The sequence below is a fragment of the Ascidia mentula genome, chromosome 1 (assembly GCF_947561715.1).
Source record: "Ascidia mentula chromosome 1, kaAscMent1.1, whole genome shotgun sequence".
Lineage (NCBI taxonomy): Eukaryota > Metazoa > Chordata > Ascidiacea > Phlebobranchia > Ascidiidae > Ascidia > Ascidia mentula.
In genome coordinates this window covers 21,123,180-21,141,893 of record NC_138566.1, presented here as the reverse complement: position 1 = coordinate 21,141,893, position 18,714 = coordinate 21,123,180, and the positions used below count along the sequence as shown (strand labels likewise).

At 34.7% G+C, this 18,714-nt stretch overlaps 1 pseudogene; it reads right to left on the bottom strand.

Moving 5' to 3' along the window:
* Positions 1–3,313: 3,313 nt before the first annotated feature.
* Positions 3,314–8,607, bottom strand: LOC145889325 (uncharacterized; annotated as a pseudogene).
* Between the last annotated feature and the right edge of the window lie 10,107 nt (positions 8,608–18,714).

Sequence of the window (18,714 nt, the reverse complement as noted above, 5' to 3'; positions counted from 1 at the left end):
CTCTAAGACTACTGCAAAGATTAATGTTGTGGCTTAAGTAGTTTTGGAGTTAATAAGGGTCAAGCTACTTGAAATTCTGGTTAGCGCCTGTTTCAACGATAATCATTCAATATCTAACACATTTTTGTATGCATAGTGCTAAAATTCGCTGGGCTGTTTCATGTTGATATCCACTATAAGTACTGCAAACATGAATGCTGTAGCTATCGTACTTTTAGAGTTGATAAGGGTCAAGATGTTTAAAACGCGTCAAACCACCGTCATAAAATTTGCGCCCGTTTTAAGGCAAATCATCGAATATTCTACACATTTTTCGATGTACAGTGCTGAAATTCGCTGTACTGTTTAATGTTGGCATCCTCTAATACTACTGCAAAGATTAATGTTGTGGCTTGAGTAGTTTTGGAGTTAATAAGGGTCAAGCTACTTGAAATTCTGATTAGCGCCTGTTTCAACGATAATCATTCAATATCTAACACATTGTTGTATGCATAGGACTGAAGTTCGCTGTGCTGTTTCATGTTGGTATCCACTATAAGACCTGCAAAGATTAATGTTGTGGCTTATGTAGTTTTGGAGTTAATAAGGGTCAAGCTACTTGAAATTCTGATTAGCGGCCTGTTTCAACGATAATCATTCAATATCTAACACATTGTTGTATGCATAGGACTGAAATTCGTAGTATTTGAGTTGATAATAAGGATCAAGCTGTTTAAAACGTCTATTCGTTTTCCAATTTAAAGTCAATGTAATTAAAAGCAAACGGTTTCCACAGTCCGATATCAAATGGACAGTGGTATCACGTTGCAAAATTTTATTAAAATTGAAGTTGAAACAAGCAAATAAACGGCTTGACGCGATTCAAAAAAGTTTGACCCATATTACATTTTAAAGTACGGAAGTTATAATAGTGATTTTTAAACTACACATGCAAGATACCAATAGCAAACAGCCCTGTGATTCTCAGCCTCATAAACAAAATAGTTTGTGAGTTATTGAATGATTTGCTCCAAAACGTGCGCCGTTCTAGGCGAATGACGCGTCTCAAAAAAAGGTTGACCCTTATTTAATTTAAAAGTGCAAAAGCTACACTAGTCATTTTTGACCTACAGGTACAAGATACCAATAAGAAAAAGCCCAGCGATTCTCAGACTCATAAACAAAATAGTTTGTGATTTATTGAATGATTTGCTCCAAAACGTGCGCCGTTCTAGGTGACGTCTCAAAAAAGGTTGACCCTTATTCAATTCAAAACAAGTAGCAAGACTTTTCGAACCTAAGTATTCTCCATGGCGGTAACCTCGTTGGCCAGTGAACCAATCGGAAACGACATAAGTTTGCTGAGCAACACACATCACAACTGTCAAAAATCCCCAAAATTATGTAAATACATCAGAACTATTAAGCGTAAAGACTTTATTTGATGGAAAGTGAATAAAGAAAATTAATGTACAGCATAACACTCAGTACTAGCAAAATTATGAAAGCATTTGAAGGACTTTCTATAAAAGTGAACAAAGTCATTTACAGCAAACACTTGGTACCAGCAGAAATATTAAAGCATTTGAAGGCAATTTTTCTATAAGTGAACAAAGTCATTTACAGCGTACACTTGGTACCAGCAGAAACATTAAAGCATTTGAAGGCAATTTTAAGTGAACAAAGTCATTTACAGCAAACACTTGGTACCAGCAGAAAGATTAAAGCATTTGAAGGCAATTTTAAGTGAACAAAGTCATTTACAGCAAACACTTGGTACCAGCAGAAATATTAAAGCATTTGAAGGCAATTTTAAGTGAACAAAGTCATTTACAGCGTACACTTGGTATCAGCAGAAACATTAAAGCATTTGAAGGCAATTTTAAGTGAACAAAGTCATTTACAGCAAACACTTGGTACCAGCAGAAAGATTAAAGCATTTGAAGGCAATTTTAAGTGAACAAAGTCATTTACAGCAAACACTTGGTACCAGCAGAAATATTAAAGCATTTGAAGGCAATTTTAAGTGAACAAAGTCATTTACAGCAAACACTTGGTATCAGCAGAAATATTAAAGCATTTGAAGGCAATTTTAAGTGAACAAAGTCATTTACAGCAAACACTTGGTACCAGCAGAAATATTAAAGCATTTGAAGGCAATTTTAAGTGAACAAAGTCATTTACAGCAAACACTTGGTACCAGCAGAAATATTAAAGCATTTGAAGGCAATTTTAAGTGTACAAAGTCATTTACAGCAAACACTTGGTACCAGCAGAAATATTAAAGCATTTGAAGGCAATTTTAAGTAAACTAAGTCATTTACAGCAAACACTTGGTACCAGCAGAAATATTAAAGCATTTGAAGGCAATTTTTCTATAAGTGAACAAAGTCATTTACAGCATACACTTGGTACTAGCAGAAACATTAAAGCATTTGAAGGCAATTTTAAGTGTACAAAGTCATTTACAGCAAACACTTGGTACCAGCAGAAATATTAAAGCATTTGAAGGCAATTTTAAGTGAACAAAGTCATTTACAGCAAACACTTGGTACCAGCAGAAATATTAAAGCATTTGAAGGCAATTTTAAGTGAACAAAGTCATTTACAGCAAACACTTGGTACCAGCAGAAATATTAAAGCATTTGAAGGCAATTTTAAGTAAACTAAGTCATTTACAGCAAACACTTGGTACCAGCAGAAATATTAAAGTATTTGAAGGCAATTTTAAGTAAACTAAGTCATTTACAGCAAACACTTGGTACCAGTAGAAATATTAAAGCATTTGAAGGCAATTTTTGTATAAGTGAACAAAGTCATTCACAGCGTACACTTGGTACCAGCAGAAATATTAAAGCATTTGAAGGCAATTTTAAGTAAACTAAGTCATTTACAGCATAACACTTGACAGAAATAATCAGACCATTCACACTCAAAAACGTTAATGTAAACTAACAACATTAATCAAAGGCTGAAATTGCATTTCATTGTTAGCTTTTTGGTTTTGATGGGGACATATTTGAGGCCTCTGAATCAGAATGTGTGCAGCTTGACCGACCTGTTCACAGAAAAAAAGCTTAAATTATGTACTGTTTCCCAGCATTCAAAAACAACTCATGATTCTATTATGCTTAACAAAATTAGAACTGATAATTCATTTTACCTTCATCTTTGGCAATTCTCCCTGCCTTGTAAAACAGTTTGTTTCCAGGCCAGCGAGCGAAGCACAAATCTTTCACCTTTATTTCTTCAAAGTGTTTTATTTTCTTTCGGCCTTCCGTTTTCAAATCTGTAATCCGGTAGATGTCAACGCATTCACCATCATCCAAGAACACTACTCGAATAAACTTGACCTCTACAAAACAAAAAGCCAGACAAAGATAAACACTTTAACAATATTTTAGTAATTTGTTCGTATTCATTACCTTGCAAATCATCTTGTTGTTGTGATGGTGCTGGTTGAACATCTGTCAAAAACAATCAAAAGGTTAACCACATTTTATTTTGTCTTTAAACATTTAACTATACAGAGGCAATCAATAGTGCAAACCTTGCAAATCATCTTGTTGTTGTGATGGTGCTGGTTGAACATCTGTCAAAAACAATTGAAAGGTTAACCACATTTTATTTTGTCTTTAAACATTTAACTATACAGAGGCAATCAATAGTGCAAACCTTGCAAATCATCTTGTTGTTGTGATGGTGCTGGTTGAACATCTGTCAAAAACAATTGAAAGGTTAACCACATTTTATTTTGTCTTTAAACACTTAACTATGCAGAGGCAATCAATAGTGCAAACCTTGCAAATCATCTTGTTGTGATGGTGCTGGTTGAACATCTGTCAAAAACAATTGAAAGGTTAACCATATTTTATTTTGTCTTTAAACATTTAACTATACAGAGGCAATCAATAGTGCAAACCTTGCAAATCATCTTGTTGTGATGGTGCTGGTTGAACATCTGTCAAAAACAATTGAAAGGTTAACCATATTTTAATTTGTCTTTAAACATTTAACTATACAGAGGCAATCAATAGTGCAAACCTTGCAAATCATCTTGTTGTTGTGATGGTGCTGGTTGAACATCTGTCAAAAACAATTGAAAGGTTAACCATATTTTATTTTGTCTTTAAACATTTAACTATACAGAGGCAATCAATAGTGCAAACCTTGCAAATCATCTTGTTGTTGTGATGGTGCTGGTTGAACATCTGTCAAAAACAAATAAAAAGTTAACCATTCACTGAAGAAATATATTTAATATAATACAAATCACACACAACACTTACCAGATGTAGAGGCACGAGCCTCCAACAACAGTCGAGCCTTTTCAACCCTTCTGTGTGGGTGTTGTACATTATATACTTGGTCAGCAACAGCAAGTGAATGACCAGAGGCTTTTGCCACAGCAATTTGAACCTCTTTTGGCTCATCTGCCATCCATGTGTGTATGAGTTTTCGTACTTCAGTCGCCGTTAAAGATGTGTTTTCAAACACAAAAGGAATAACCTTTTTAAAAATTTTTGAAAATTCTGCATTTGTCATTTTAAATGAGCCTGTTGCTGCTAAGTTTCTTGCTGACGTTGTTGGAAAAACTGGTGACTGCCCTGTAGGTTTTATCTTGTGATACATCCAAGCCAATTTACTGGTGGTTTCAATGTCTTGTAATTCAAGTGCATTTAAAACAATGCACGCCGGTTGCTTGTCCTTCTGGTCCACCACCAGAATTGAGTAATTGCCCTCGTCAGTTTTTTCATAGTCCTGGAGCTCTCTAATGAGGAGACCAATCATTACAGATGGTCTACAGCCTAGTCTGCATATCACCCTGCAGAAAATATCCCCATACAATAGTTGCAGGTTTTCGTTTCCAACTTGGGATTCAGACATGGCTCTAATTCTTGCAACTCTCTTGAATTCTTCGCTTTTTTCGTACTGTAGTATGGCATTATATGCATTTGATTTTATGTTGGACAACTTCTTTCTGGATTTTTCTTTAGTGTAAAATTCTCTTTTCTTTTTCTCTTTGTTTATGCGTGCATGCAGGTCCATTGTTTCCGAATGCACTAAATTTAAACATTTCTCGGAAATCAAATCAAACTGATTGTTTTTGTAAAATCTAAGGAAATTCAGTAATGTAGACAAATATGCAACTTTCGATGAAACTTGACCTTCACCTTTCAAATGTTGCTCTAAATTTTCAAAAATCTTTTGGGGGTTTTTAAATACTTCAATAGTTGGTATTAAAGTTCTTATTTGGTTGGCATTTGAGTGGGCCACTGCCTTGTCAACTCTTTTGCGTTTCCCTACTCCAAACTTTGATAAGTGCTCCTCATATTTAGTTATTACAGATTGCAAAGAACCAATCTGGGTCTTTGCAACAAGAGTTTGAAATTGCTTGGATTTGGTGTCGATTGTTTTATGTAAATTTTCATAATGCTTAGATAAATTCTTTACTGCCCTTCCGCAAATGGGACAGAAGTGTCCCTCAAAATTTTGATACTTTCCAATTCTGTTTTTCTTCGCCCTACTGGCATACAGGAATTCTGACTTGTCCATGTCTGGATGGTATGTTTTGTAGTGGTATGTGACATTTTTATACAGCTTATCACATGCATGGCATTCCCTCAAACCACTTGATGATTCTACAAAGTATATTAAACGTTACTGAAGGCATATCCAAAAATTTTACACGTATTTTACTTTAGTTTTTAATTGACTAACCTAGAATAAAATTTATGTAACTTATAAAGCATACTTTTTATGTTGCTTTCTGGGTTGAACATTTTTTTTGAGTGTTTGCGGTCTTTTCTCCTTTTATGGTGATATCGCTCAATTTTTTTTCTGCAAATTAGTGAAGTGGTAAAATCTTTGTTACATAACACAAGACATTAGCAAATTCTAACCTTTGGTCTTTTTTTGCTTTCCTGAAAAAAACAAAAACAACAGTATAAAATCTTGTAAACCTATTGATTCATTCAGACACTAATTATTCGCTGTTTCTCTATAGGAAGCAGGTTGCCAATTGTCTATTATTTAAAAATTTTAACAAACATTAATAGATAAAATATATTGCAAAACAAAAATGGCATGGTCGGGTATGTAACACAATTTTATCATAAGTCTGCTTAAAGTGTAAAAAAATGAAAGGTCAGGTAAAGTAATTTTGAGGTTTCCTCATGTTTGAAACTAATCAAATGATAAACACTCTAGCTTTTTTTTTATTTAGGATGTGAAGCTTTTCAACCTATTTAGGAGATTTAAAGACGTGTTAAATAGTTTTTAATGGAAACATGCAAACACAGTTGTTTGTGCAATTGTCACATAACTGGCATTTTAAAGTTTACACCATTGCATAAAGTTAGCAAAAATTTTTTTTCAGTTCTCATAAATGAATGAATGCAACTGTATTTTTTTTGTCTAAATCCTTAAACCAAAACCTCTTTTTAAATGTTGACCTAATCAACCTGACACAAAACAGATCAACTTAATAAAAATTTTTTACTGACGCAACTCTATTTTGTTATGTAACAGTAATGTCACAATGACTAGTTTTTGAAAAACGTTGAAGATTTTTTTTTTTGGACACTGAAAATATGACATATTGTGCTGCATAGGACAATAAATTTACCACAAAAAATGGAAGTTTTGTTATAGAGCTTGTGTCCCCAATTAAAAATGGTTAAGTCCCCCCTCCCCCCGACTGATGTAAACAGCATGTAAAAAGTAACAAAACACTTACCATTTCAGAAATTGTTGGTATTGTTTATAGTCACTGCTACTGCTGCTGGAGGAACTACTGCTACTGCTTTCTTCAGTAGAGTCATCAGATGACGATGATAAACTTGAATAAAAAGAAAATACATGTTTACATCACCCAACGGTTTTCAGAAGTTAAAAGCACTAGTAATCATATATTTACCAATATAAGCTATCCTCATCACTGCTGCTATCAGAAAACTGTAGGGTTCTGTTAAAAAATTAAAATTATAAAGTAAACAACCCAATTTTCTTTTATTTCTGCAACACCAAGATTGTTAAAGAAGCCAAAAACCATTCTTAGATGAGGGAGTTAAAAACATTTTTTTTAAAGTTTTACCACTGATCAGAAGCCAAGACAACTGATAAGAAGCCAATAAACGTTGTATATACCTTTTATGTTTCTTTGAAGCTTTTTCATCCTTCTTATAGTCTCTAAAAATGATAATAAAATAAATTACACCACAAGAGTGAAAAATGCAATAAATTACACAGCAAGTAAAATAAAATAAAATAAATTACACAGCAAGAGTGAAAAATGCTATGAAAAAAAGTGCCCAAAACATAAAATTTTGTGAAAATATGAATGAAAAGGGCTTTAAACAACTTGTGTAAAATGCACATTAAATTCATTATCTAAACCAGGGGTTCTTAAAGTGGGGAGGGGGGGTGTAGATGCTTGGCAAGGGGGAGCGCAAACATTTTCAAAAATGACCAATCAGCGTTCCATTTGTATTTAGTATTTCCATGCAAAGAAACCTTTGTTTAAATGTTTGAAAGATTATGATGTTTGTCCCTCTTTACATCAGTTTTGTTACAATGGTAACTGTGTACCAAAATTGATCATTATATTGTCGAAAATAGTTTTGCTACCTTTATCTGCGGCAAATATTTAAAGATATCGAAGTTTAGAAAAAAAGAGCAGTGCAGAGTATTTGCAGATTGTTTCGTTTCAAAAATGCAGTCACATCCCTCCCATTGACAAACGTTAAAAAAAGCTTGTTTTTGAATTGCGCATTTTTTGAGTTGTCGGACTAAGAGGGGGGCAAGATTTGACTAGTAAGGGGGCGCGACCAAAATAGTTTAAGAACCACTAATCTAATTACTACTTATAGTTACAGCTGCGGTTACGCTGTGTGAATCTCAAGATGTGCGTTCTGCGTTGTTACAGCGAACATTTGGGGCAGTGCATAAAAGTGACAAAATAATAATGTTCCGGGCCAGAGAATTTTTTAAATTGGTGTAGAACAAGCTTACAACATATAAATCACGTTATCATTGCATTTTTTTAAACACCTATGAAGTATAATCGCAACGCAATGGGTTTGACAGTGATCAAAATGAATAGTTACATAATGCGTAGATAGCGAGCATTTGGGCGCTGCATACAAGTGTCAATTTAATGATGTTCCGGGTCATAGAATGTTCAAAAAAATGGTGAAGAATAAGCACAGAACATGTACATTACATTATTGTTGAGTTTTTTAAACACCTATAAGTGTATCGCAACGAAATGTGTTTGACCGCGGTCACCAATCAACTGCATCGTAAATGCTACGACTTACACAAATAACTCGCATTCGTAATAGCTAATTGTTACGTCATGTGTGAAACACAATTATAGAAAAAAGATTTTTCGCACAAAAGACTGTGATCTTCATAGTATTAAAAATTTTTCATGCGGTCCACACGCTATTGTTGATAAAATTTTTTAAATAAATTCGGTTAACCGAAGCTTCGATACATCACTACCAAAACTTAACATCAACTTAAAACACACAAAAGTTAAAATTAAAGAACAAGCATTTTTTCAAAAAAAAAAGTTAATTAAGCTTACTTGGCAAACAACTTTCTCCTTCTGAAATTGTCCATTTCGCCCTCCGCTGAACCACGTAACTTTGACAAAGAAAAACTGTGCCGAACAAAGACTTTGAAATCAATGTAGCCGAAAATAATTTGACATAAAACCTTCTTTCATTTGAGTGAATAACTATTGGTTACAGAATAAAGCGTCAATTTAAAAAAAAATAAAATAAAATAAACTGTTAAAAGATTTTTCATTCAAATATCATCAGGGCTCAATCTACCCAGAAATAATAACAATTGCACTACTGCCGCGGCGCTGAATTATTCTTTTTCTGGTACGGCTTATTTGCTTGACTAACACTGATCTTTGGTGCGGTTTCGAAATGCGCTTCAGCTTTCGTTCTTATGCGTTTTATACAAAAAATTTTCATTTTTTTAAACAGCTAACAGCTTTAAATAACTAACACCAACACTGTTACGACGCACTAGTTAAATTCCAACACAGTGGGGCAACGCAAAAACAACTTGCAATGTAGGTCGAGTCGCAGCTGGGCATCTAAGCCCAGGGACAACCAGACGCCTAATAAACTGCATAAACGATCGAAACCTGCACGGTTGAAGGGACGCCTGTTTACTTGTAATGAAAACAATCACAACTTTGCTTTACTTCAAAGTAAACATTAAATTTACGCAGATTTATCGTCGGCTGAGAAAATTGCAAACGTTATTCGAAAAGAAATTATAATTCGAAACCAAAATTTGCGTTTCCAACGCCCTGGTTGTTGGGAAACATGATTACTTGTAAATAACTGATGTTCGTGCGATCCATTTTGGAATTGTTTCGAAACACGCCTTAGTGTTCGTTGTTCTGTTAAATATTATAAAAACAATTACAATTTTACTTTACTTCAAAGTAAATATTCAATTTACGCATAATTAGCGTAAACTTGACATTAAAATAAACTGCTTTTCACACAAATAACAACTTTAAACTTTCGAATAGCAACATGCAGTTCGTGGATTGTTATTATTGTAAATCTATGACGTAATTATGTAACAATTTTATTGATAAACATAAGTGGTGTGATATTTTAGTAATTTATTGGCGGAACCCAAACCAACTTGCATTTCGTTGTTAAATCAAAACTAAATTTGGTTTGCATGCATTTTTCAAACGGGAATTCAAATGAGATCTACGTGCGGAACATTTTGGAACTGTTCGAAACAGGCTTTTATTGTTTTTTTTCTTTTGTTCACAAAACATGTTCAATATTGCATGACGTTTTTGTAAATTGAAACAGTGGCTAACAGCCTTGTAAAACCATCACCAACACTGTCACGACGCACTAGTTAATTTCCAACACAGTGGGGCAACGCAAAAATAACTTGCAATGTAGGTCGAGTCGCAGCTGGGCATCTAAAACTTAAGAGAAAAAAGCCCAGGGACAACCAGACGCCTAATAAACTGCATAAACGATCGAAACCTGCACGCAGGGTTGCCAGGGTGGCGGTATTCCCGCCCAATTGGCCTGGTTTTCAACATCGAGTTGCGGGTTATTTTTACGAGTTGCGGGTTGCGGTTTATTGGGCGGGTTCGCCAATGACATTTTCAACCCCTATAATCACGCATTCTGGCACTAATGTCTCATACCAAGAGTAAACCAATGCGTTCATTTCCCGACAAACGAAACAATCGTACGGCGCAGAGAGTAATAATGCGTTCAGAGAAACACGCAGTGGGTGGGTGCGACAGAAACTTGAACCATGCAACTGGAGTCGTTTTTGCAAAGCAGCAATGGTGCTGAGAAAATTTTATTTTTGCAAACAAATTTAAAAAATATAGTAACCAATGAACTAAGGATTGCTTGAGAAAACAATGCAGTCAAGAGGTCTTTCGTAGTGGGTAAATTTTTTTGCCATAATGCTTGCAGCTTCCACGTTTGATCGCTTTACACACGCGTATGACGAAACTACGGAATACAGATGTACGAGATTTTGTAGTTGTAAAAATACATGTTTTAATTGATTGCGTTTTTTAAAGTTGTTAGTTTTAGTTATATTATGACCCAAATTCATCAAATATTGCAATGTTTTTGCTATGTATTAATGCTCCTTGCAATTAAAGAAAACGTAATAGGTAGCGCCATGGTCAGAACCAAATGTGAAAAAACGTAACCGCGGTAGGTTAAAGCTACTGAGTGCGACAATTCACTAACAGTTGTCGATTTCAAGCTAAGTCAGAGTAAAATTGGGCTGGTTTTGGGCTTGTTTCAGAAATTTCTTGTTTGGACGGTTTTTGGGCTAGTTTTGGCAAGGCGTTGGGCGGTTTTAGAAAATTTTACCTGGCAACACTGCCTGCACGGTTGAAGGGACGCCCGATTACTTGTAATGAAAACAATCACCACTTTGCTTTACTTCAAAGTAAACATTAAATTTACGCAGATTTATCGTCGGCTGAGAAAATTGCAAACGTTATTCGAAAAGAAATTATAATTCGAAACCAAAATTTGCGTTTCCAACGCCCTGGTTGTTGGGAAACATGATTACTTGTAAATAACTGATGTTCGTGCGATCCATTTTGGAATTGTTTCGAAACACGCCTTAGTGTTCGTTGTTCTGTTAAATATTATAAAAACAATTACAATTTTACTTTACTTCAAAGTAAATATTCAATTTACGCATAATTAGCGTAAACTTGACATTAAAATAAACTGCTTTTCACACAAATAACAACTTTAAACTTTCGAATAGCAACATGCAGTTCGTGGATTGTTATTATTGTAAATCTATGACGTAATTATGTAACAATTTTATTGATAAACATAAGTGGTGTGATATTTTAGTAATTTATTGGCGGAACCCAAACCAACTTGCATTTCGTTGTTAAATCAAAACTAAATTTGGTTTGCATGCATTTTTCAAACGGGAATTCAAATGAGATCTACGTGCGGAACATTTTGGAACTGTTCGAAACAGGCTTTTATTGTTTTTTTTCTTTTGTTCACAAAACATGTTCAATATTGCATGACGTTTTTGTAAATTGAAACAGTGGCTAACAGCCTTGTAAAACCATCACCAACACTGTCACGACGCACTAGTTAATTTCCAACACAGTGGGGCAACGCAAAAATAACTTGCAATGTAGGTCGAGTCGCAGCTGGGCATCTAAAACTTAAGAGAAAAAAGCCCAGATGTAAAACCCGCGAAGTTTCGCATATTTATTGCGTGGTGATAATGTTATCACTGAAATAAACTGTTTTCTACGTAAATAACATCATTACACATTACAGTCGCATAAAACAACTCGAGTATTTCGAAAATGTCACACAATTGTGTCGCAATTTCATTGATGGCTTGTAATATTTAACTAATTTCTTCGGGGGAACCCAAACCAACTTCTGTTTCGTTTTCAAACCTAACACGAAAACGAAATTTCCTTTTGCAAAGGTTTTTCGAAACGAAATTTTGTTTTAAAAACCAAAATTTCGTTTCCAATTCCCCTTTGCGGCACACGGTCAGATTCGTATGTGAAACAAGATCTTTCATCATCTTTTGGCGTAAATAATGCAGGATTCACTTTATCACGATGAACAATCACGATTTTGCTTTACTTAGATGTAAAACCCGCGAAGTTTCGCATATTTAGTTTGTGGTGAGAATGTTATCATTGAAATAAACTGTTTTCTACGTAAATAACATCATTACACTTTACAGTCGCGTAAAACAACTCGAGTATTTCGAAAATGTCACACAATTGTGACGCAATTTCATTGAGGGCTTGTAATATTTAACTAATTTCTTCGGGGAACCCAAACCAACTTCTGTTTCGATTTCAAACCTAACACGAAAACGAAATTTCCTTTTGCAAAGGTTTTTCGAAACGAAATTTTGTTTTTAAAACCAAAATTTCGTTTCCAATTCCCCTTTGCGGCACACGGTCAGATTCGTATGTGAAACAAGATCTTTCATCATCTTTTGGCGTAAATAGTGCAGGATTCACTTTATCACGATGATCAATCACGATTTTGCTTTACTTAGATGTAAAACCCGCGAAATTTCGCTTATGTAGTGCGTGGTGATAATGTTATCACTGAAATAAACTGTTTTCTACGTAAATAACATCATTACACATTACAGTCGCATAAAACAACTCGAGTATTTCGAAAATGTCACACAATTGTGTCGCAATTTCATTGATGGCTTGTAATATTTAACTAATTTCTTCGGGGGAACCCAAACCAACTTCTGTTTCGTTTTCAAACCTAACACGAAAACGAAATTTCCTTTTGCAAAGGTTTTTCGAAACGAAATTTTGTTTTAAAAACCAAAATTTCGTTTCCAATTCCCCTTTGCGGCACACGGTCAGATTCGTATGTGAAACAAGATCTTTCATCATCTTTTGGCGTAAATAGTGCAGGATTCACTTTATCACGATGAACAATCACGATTTTGCTTTACTTAGATGTAAAACCCGCGAAGTTTCGCATATTTAGTGTGTGGTGAGAATGTTATCATTGAAATAAACTGTTTTCTACGTAAATAACATCATTACACTTTACAGTCGCGTAAAACAACTCGAGTATTTCGAAAATGTCACACAATTGTGTCGCAATTTCATTGATGGCTTGTAATATTTAACTAATTTCTTGGGGGAACCCAAACCAACTTCTGTTTCGTTTTCAAACCTAACACGAAAACGAAATTTCCTTTTGCAAAGGTTTTTCGAAACGAAATTTTGCTTTAAAAACCAAAATTTCGTTTCCAATTCCCCTTTGCGGCACACGGTCAGATTCGTATGTGAAACAAGATCTTTCATCATCTTTTGGCGTAAATAGTGCAGGATTCACTTTATCACGATGAACAATCACGATTTTGCTTTACTTAGATGTAAAACCCGCGAAGTTTCGCATATTTAGTTTGTGGTGAGAATGTTATCATTGAAATAAACTGTTTTCTACGTAAATAACATCATTACACTTTACAGTCGCGTAAAACAACTCGAGTATTTCGAAAATGTCACACAATTGTGACGCAATTTCATTGAGGGCTTGTAATATTTAACTAATTTCTTCGGGGAACCCAAACCAACTTCTGTTTCGATTTCAAACCTAACACGAAAACGAAATTTCCTTTTGCAAAGGTTTTTCGAAACGAAATTTTGTTTTTAAAACCAAAATTTCGTTTCCAATTCCCCTTTGCGGCACACGGTCAGATTCGTATGTGAAACAAGATCTTTCATCATCTTTTGGCGTAAATAGTGCAGGATTCACTTTATCACGATGATCAATCACGACTTTGCTTTACTTAGATGTAAAACCCGCGAAATTTCGCTTATGTAGTGCGTGGTGATAATGTTATCACTGAAATAAACTGTTTTCTACGTAAATAACATCATTACACATTACAGTCGCATAAAACAACTCGAGTATTTCGAAAATGTCACACAATTGTGTCGCAATTTCATTGATGGCTTGTAATATTTAACTAATTTCTTCGGGGGAACCCAAACCAACTTCTGTTTCGTTTTCAAACCTAACACGAAAACGAAATTTCCTTTTGCAAAGGTTTTTCGAAACGAAATTTTGTTTTAAAAACCAAAATTTCGTTTCCAATTCCCCTTTGCGGCACACGGTCAGATTCGTATGTGAAACAAGATCTTTCATCATCTTTTGGCGTAAATAATGCAGGATTCACTTTATCACGATGAACAATCACGATTTTGCTTTACTTAGATGTAAAACCCGAGAAGTTTCGCATATTTAGTTTGTGGTGAGAATGTTATCATTGAAATAAACTGTTTTCTACGTAAATAACATCATTACACTTTACAGTCGCGTAAAACAACTCGAGTATTTCGAAAATGTCACACAATTGTGACGCAATTTCATTGAGGGCTTGTAATATTTAACTAATTTCTTCGGGGAACCCAAACCAACTTCTGTTTCGATTTCAAACCTAACACGAAAACGAAATTTCCTTTTGCAAAGGTTTTTCGAAACGAAATTTTGTTTTTAAAACCAAAATTTCGTTTCCAATTCCCCTTTGCGGCACACGGTCAGATTCGTATGTGAAACAAGATCTTTCATCATCTTTTGGCGTAAATAGTGCAGGATTCACTTTATCACGATGATCAATCACGATTTTGCTTTACTTAGATGTAAAACCCGCGAAATTTCGCTTATGTAGTGTGTGGTGATAATGTTATCACTGAAATAAACTGTTTTCTACGTAAATAACATCATTACACATTACAGTCGCATAAAACAACTCGAGTATTTCGAAAATGTCACACAATTGTGTCGCAATTTCATTGATGGCTTGTAATATTTAACTAATTTCTTCGGGGGAACCCAAACCAACTTCTGTTTCGTTTTCAAACCTAACACGAAAACGAAATTTCCTTTTGCAAAGGTTTTTCGAAACGAAATTTTGTTTTAAAAACCAAAATTTCGTTTCCAATTCCCCTTTGCGGCACACGGTCAGATTCGTATGTGAAACAAGATCTTTCATCATCTTTTGGCGTAAATAGTGCAGGATTCACTTTATCACGATGAACAATCACGATTTTGCTTTACTTAGATGTAAAACCCGCGAAGTTTCGCATATTTAGTGTGTGGTGAGAATGTTATCATTGAAATAAACTGTTTTCTACGTAAATAACATCATTACACTTTACAGTCGCGTAAAACAACTCGAGTATTTCGAAAATGTCACACAATTGTGTCGCAATTTCATTGATGGCTTGTAATATTTAACTAATTTCTTGGGGGAACCCAAACCAACTTCTGTTTCGTTTTCAAACCTAACACGAAAACGAAATTTCCTTTTGCAAAGGTTTTTCGAAACGAAATTTTGCTTTAAAAACCAAAATTTCGTTTCCAATTCCCCTTTGCGGCACACGGTCAGATTCGTATGTGAAACAAGATCTTTCATCATCTTTTGGCGTAAATAGTGCAGGATTCACTTTATCACGATGAACAATCACGATTTTGCTTTACTTAGATGTAAAACCCGCGAAGTTTCGCATATTTAGTGTGTGGTGAGAATGTTATCATTGAAATAAACTGTTTTCTACGTAAATAACATCATTACACTTTACAGTCGCGTAAAACAACTCGAGTATTTCGAAAATGTCACACAATTGTGTCGCAATTTCATTGATGGCTTGTAATATTTAACTAATTTCTTGGGGGAACCCAAACCAACTTCTGTTTCGTTTTCAAACCTAACACGAAAACGAAATTTCCTTTTGCAAAGGTTTTTCGAAACGAAATTTTGCTTTAAAAACCAAAATTTCGTTTCCAATTCCCCTTTGCGGCACACGGTCAGATTCGTATGTGAAACAAGATCTTTCATCATCTTTTGGCGTAAATAGTGCAGGATTCACTTTATCACGATGAACAATCACGATTTTGCTTTACTTAGATGTAAAACCCGAGAAGTTTCGCATATTTAGTTTGTGGTGAGAATGTTATCATTGAAATAAACTGTTTTCTACGTAAATAACATCATTACACTTTACAGTCGCGTAAAACAACTCGAGTATTTCGAAAATGTCACACAATTGTGACGCAATTTCATTGAGGGCTTGTAATATTTAACTAATTTCTTCGGGGAACCCAAACCAACTTCTGTTTCGATTTCAAACCTAACACGAAAACGAAATTTCCTTTTGCAAAGGTTTTTCGAAACGAAATTTTGTTTTTAAAACCAAAATTTCGTTTCCAATTCCCCTTTGCGGCACACGGTCAGATTCGTATGTGAAACAAGATCTTTCATCATCTTTTGGCGTAAATAGTGCAGGATTCACTTTATCACGATGATCAATCACGATTTTGCTTTACTTAGATGTAAAACCCGCGAAATTTCGCTTATGTAGTGCGTGGTGATAATGTTATCACTGAAATAAACTGTTTTCTACGTAAATAACATCATTACACATTACAGTCGCATAAAACAACTCGAGTATTTCGAAAATGTCACACAATTGTGTCGCAATTTCATTGATGGCTTGTAATATTTAACTAATTTCTTCGGGGGAACCCAAACCAACTTCTGTTTCGTTTTCAAACCTAACACGAAAACGAAATTTCCTTTTGCAAAGGTTTTTCGAAACGAAATTTTGTTTTAAAAACCAAAATTTCGTTTCCAATTCCCCTTTGCGGCACACGGTCAGATTCGTATGTGAAACAAGATCTTTCATCATCTTTTGGCGTAAATAATGCAGGATTCACTTTATCACGATGAACAATCACGATTTTGCTTTACTTAGATGTAAAACCCGCGAAGTTTCGCATATTTAGTTTGTGGTGAGAATGTTATCATTGAAATAAACTGTTTTCTACGTAAATAACATCATTACACTTTACAGTCGCGTAAAACAACTCGAGTATTTCGAAAATGTCACACAATTGTGACGCAATTTCATTGAGGGCTTGTAATATTTAACTAATTTCTTCGGGGAACCCAAACCAACTTCTGTTTCGATTTCAAACCTAACACGAAAACGAAATTTCCTTTTGCAAAGGTTTTTCGAAACGAAATTTTGTTTTTAAAACCAAAATTTCGTTTCCAATTCCCCTTTGCGGCACACGGTCAGATTCGTATGTGAAACAAGATCTTTCATCATCTTTTGGCGTAAATAGTGCAGGATTCACTTTATCACGATGATCAATCACGATTTTGCTTTACTTAGATGTAAAACCCGCGAAATTTCGCTTATGTAGTGCGTGGTGATAATGTTATCACTGAAATAAACTGTTTTCTACGTAAATAACATCATTACACATTACAGTCGCATAAAACAACTCGAATATTTCGAAAATGTCACACAATTGTGACGCAATTTAATTGAGGGCTTGTAATATTTAACTAATTTCATGGGGGAACCCAAACCAACTTCTATTTCGTTTTCAAACCTAACACGAAAACGAAATTTCGTTTTGCAAACGTTATTCGAAACGAAATTTTGTTTTCGAAACCAAAAATTTCGTTTCCAATTCCCCTTTGCGGCACACGGTCAGATTCGTATGTGAAACAAGATCTTTCATCATCTTTTGGCGTAAATAGTGCAGGATTCACTTTATCACGACGAACAATCACAATTTTCTTTACTTAGATGTAAAACCCGCGAAATTTCGCTTATGTAGTGCGTGGTGATAATGTTATCACTGAAATAAACTGTTTTCTACGTAAATAACATCATTACACATTGCAGTCGCATAAAACAACTCGAGTATTTCGAAAATGTCACACAATTGTGTCGCAATTTCATTGATGGCTTGTAATATTTAACTAATTTCTTGGGGGAACCCAAACCAACTTCTGTTTCGTTTTCAAACCTAACACGAAAACGAAATTTCCTTTTGCAAAGGTTTTTCGAAACGAAATTTTGTTTTAAAAACCAAAATTTCGTTTCCAATTCCCCTTTGCGGCACACGGTCAGATTCGTATGTGAAACAAGATCTTTCATTATCTTTTGGCGTAAATAGTGCAGGATTCACTTTATCACGATGAACAATCACGATTTTGCTTTACTTAGATTTAAAACCCGCGAAGTTTCGCTTATTTAGTGTGTGGTGAGAATGTTATCATTGAAATAAACTGTTTTCTACGTAAATAACATCATTACACATTACAGTCCCATAAAACAACTCGAGTAATTCGAAAATGTCACACAATTGTGACGCAATTTCATTGAGGGCTTGTAATATTTAACTAATTTCTTGGGGGAACCCAAACCAACTTCTGTTTCGTTTTCAAACCTAACACGAAAACGAAATTTCCTTTGGCAAAGGTTATTCGAAACGAAATTTTGTTTTTAAAACCAAAATTTCGTTTCCAATTCCCCTTTGCGGCACACGGTCAGATTCGTATGTGAAACAAGATCTTTCATCATCTTTTGGCGTAAATAGTGCAGGATTCACTTTATCACGATGAACAATCACGATTTTGCTTTACTTGGATGTAAAACCCGCGAAGTTTCGCTTATTTAGTGTGTGGTGAGAATGTTATCACTGAAATAAACTGTTTTCTACGTAAATAACATCATTACACATTACAGTCGCATAAAACAACTCGAGTAATTCGAAAATGTCACACAATTGTGACGCAATTTCATTGTGGGCTTGTAATATTTAACTAATTTCTTGGGGGAACCCAAACCAACTTCTG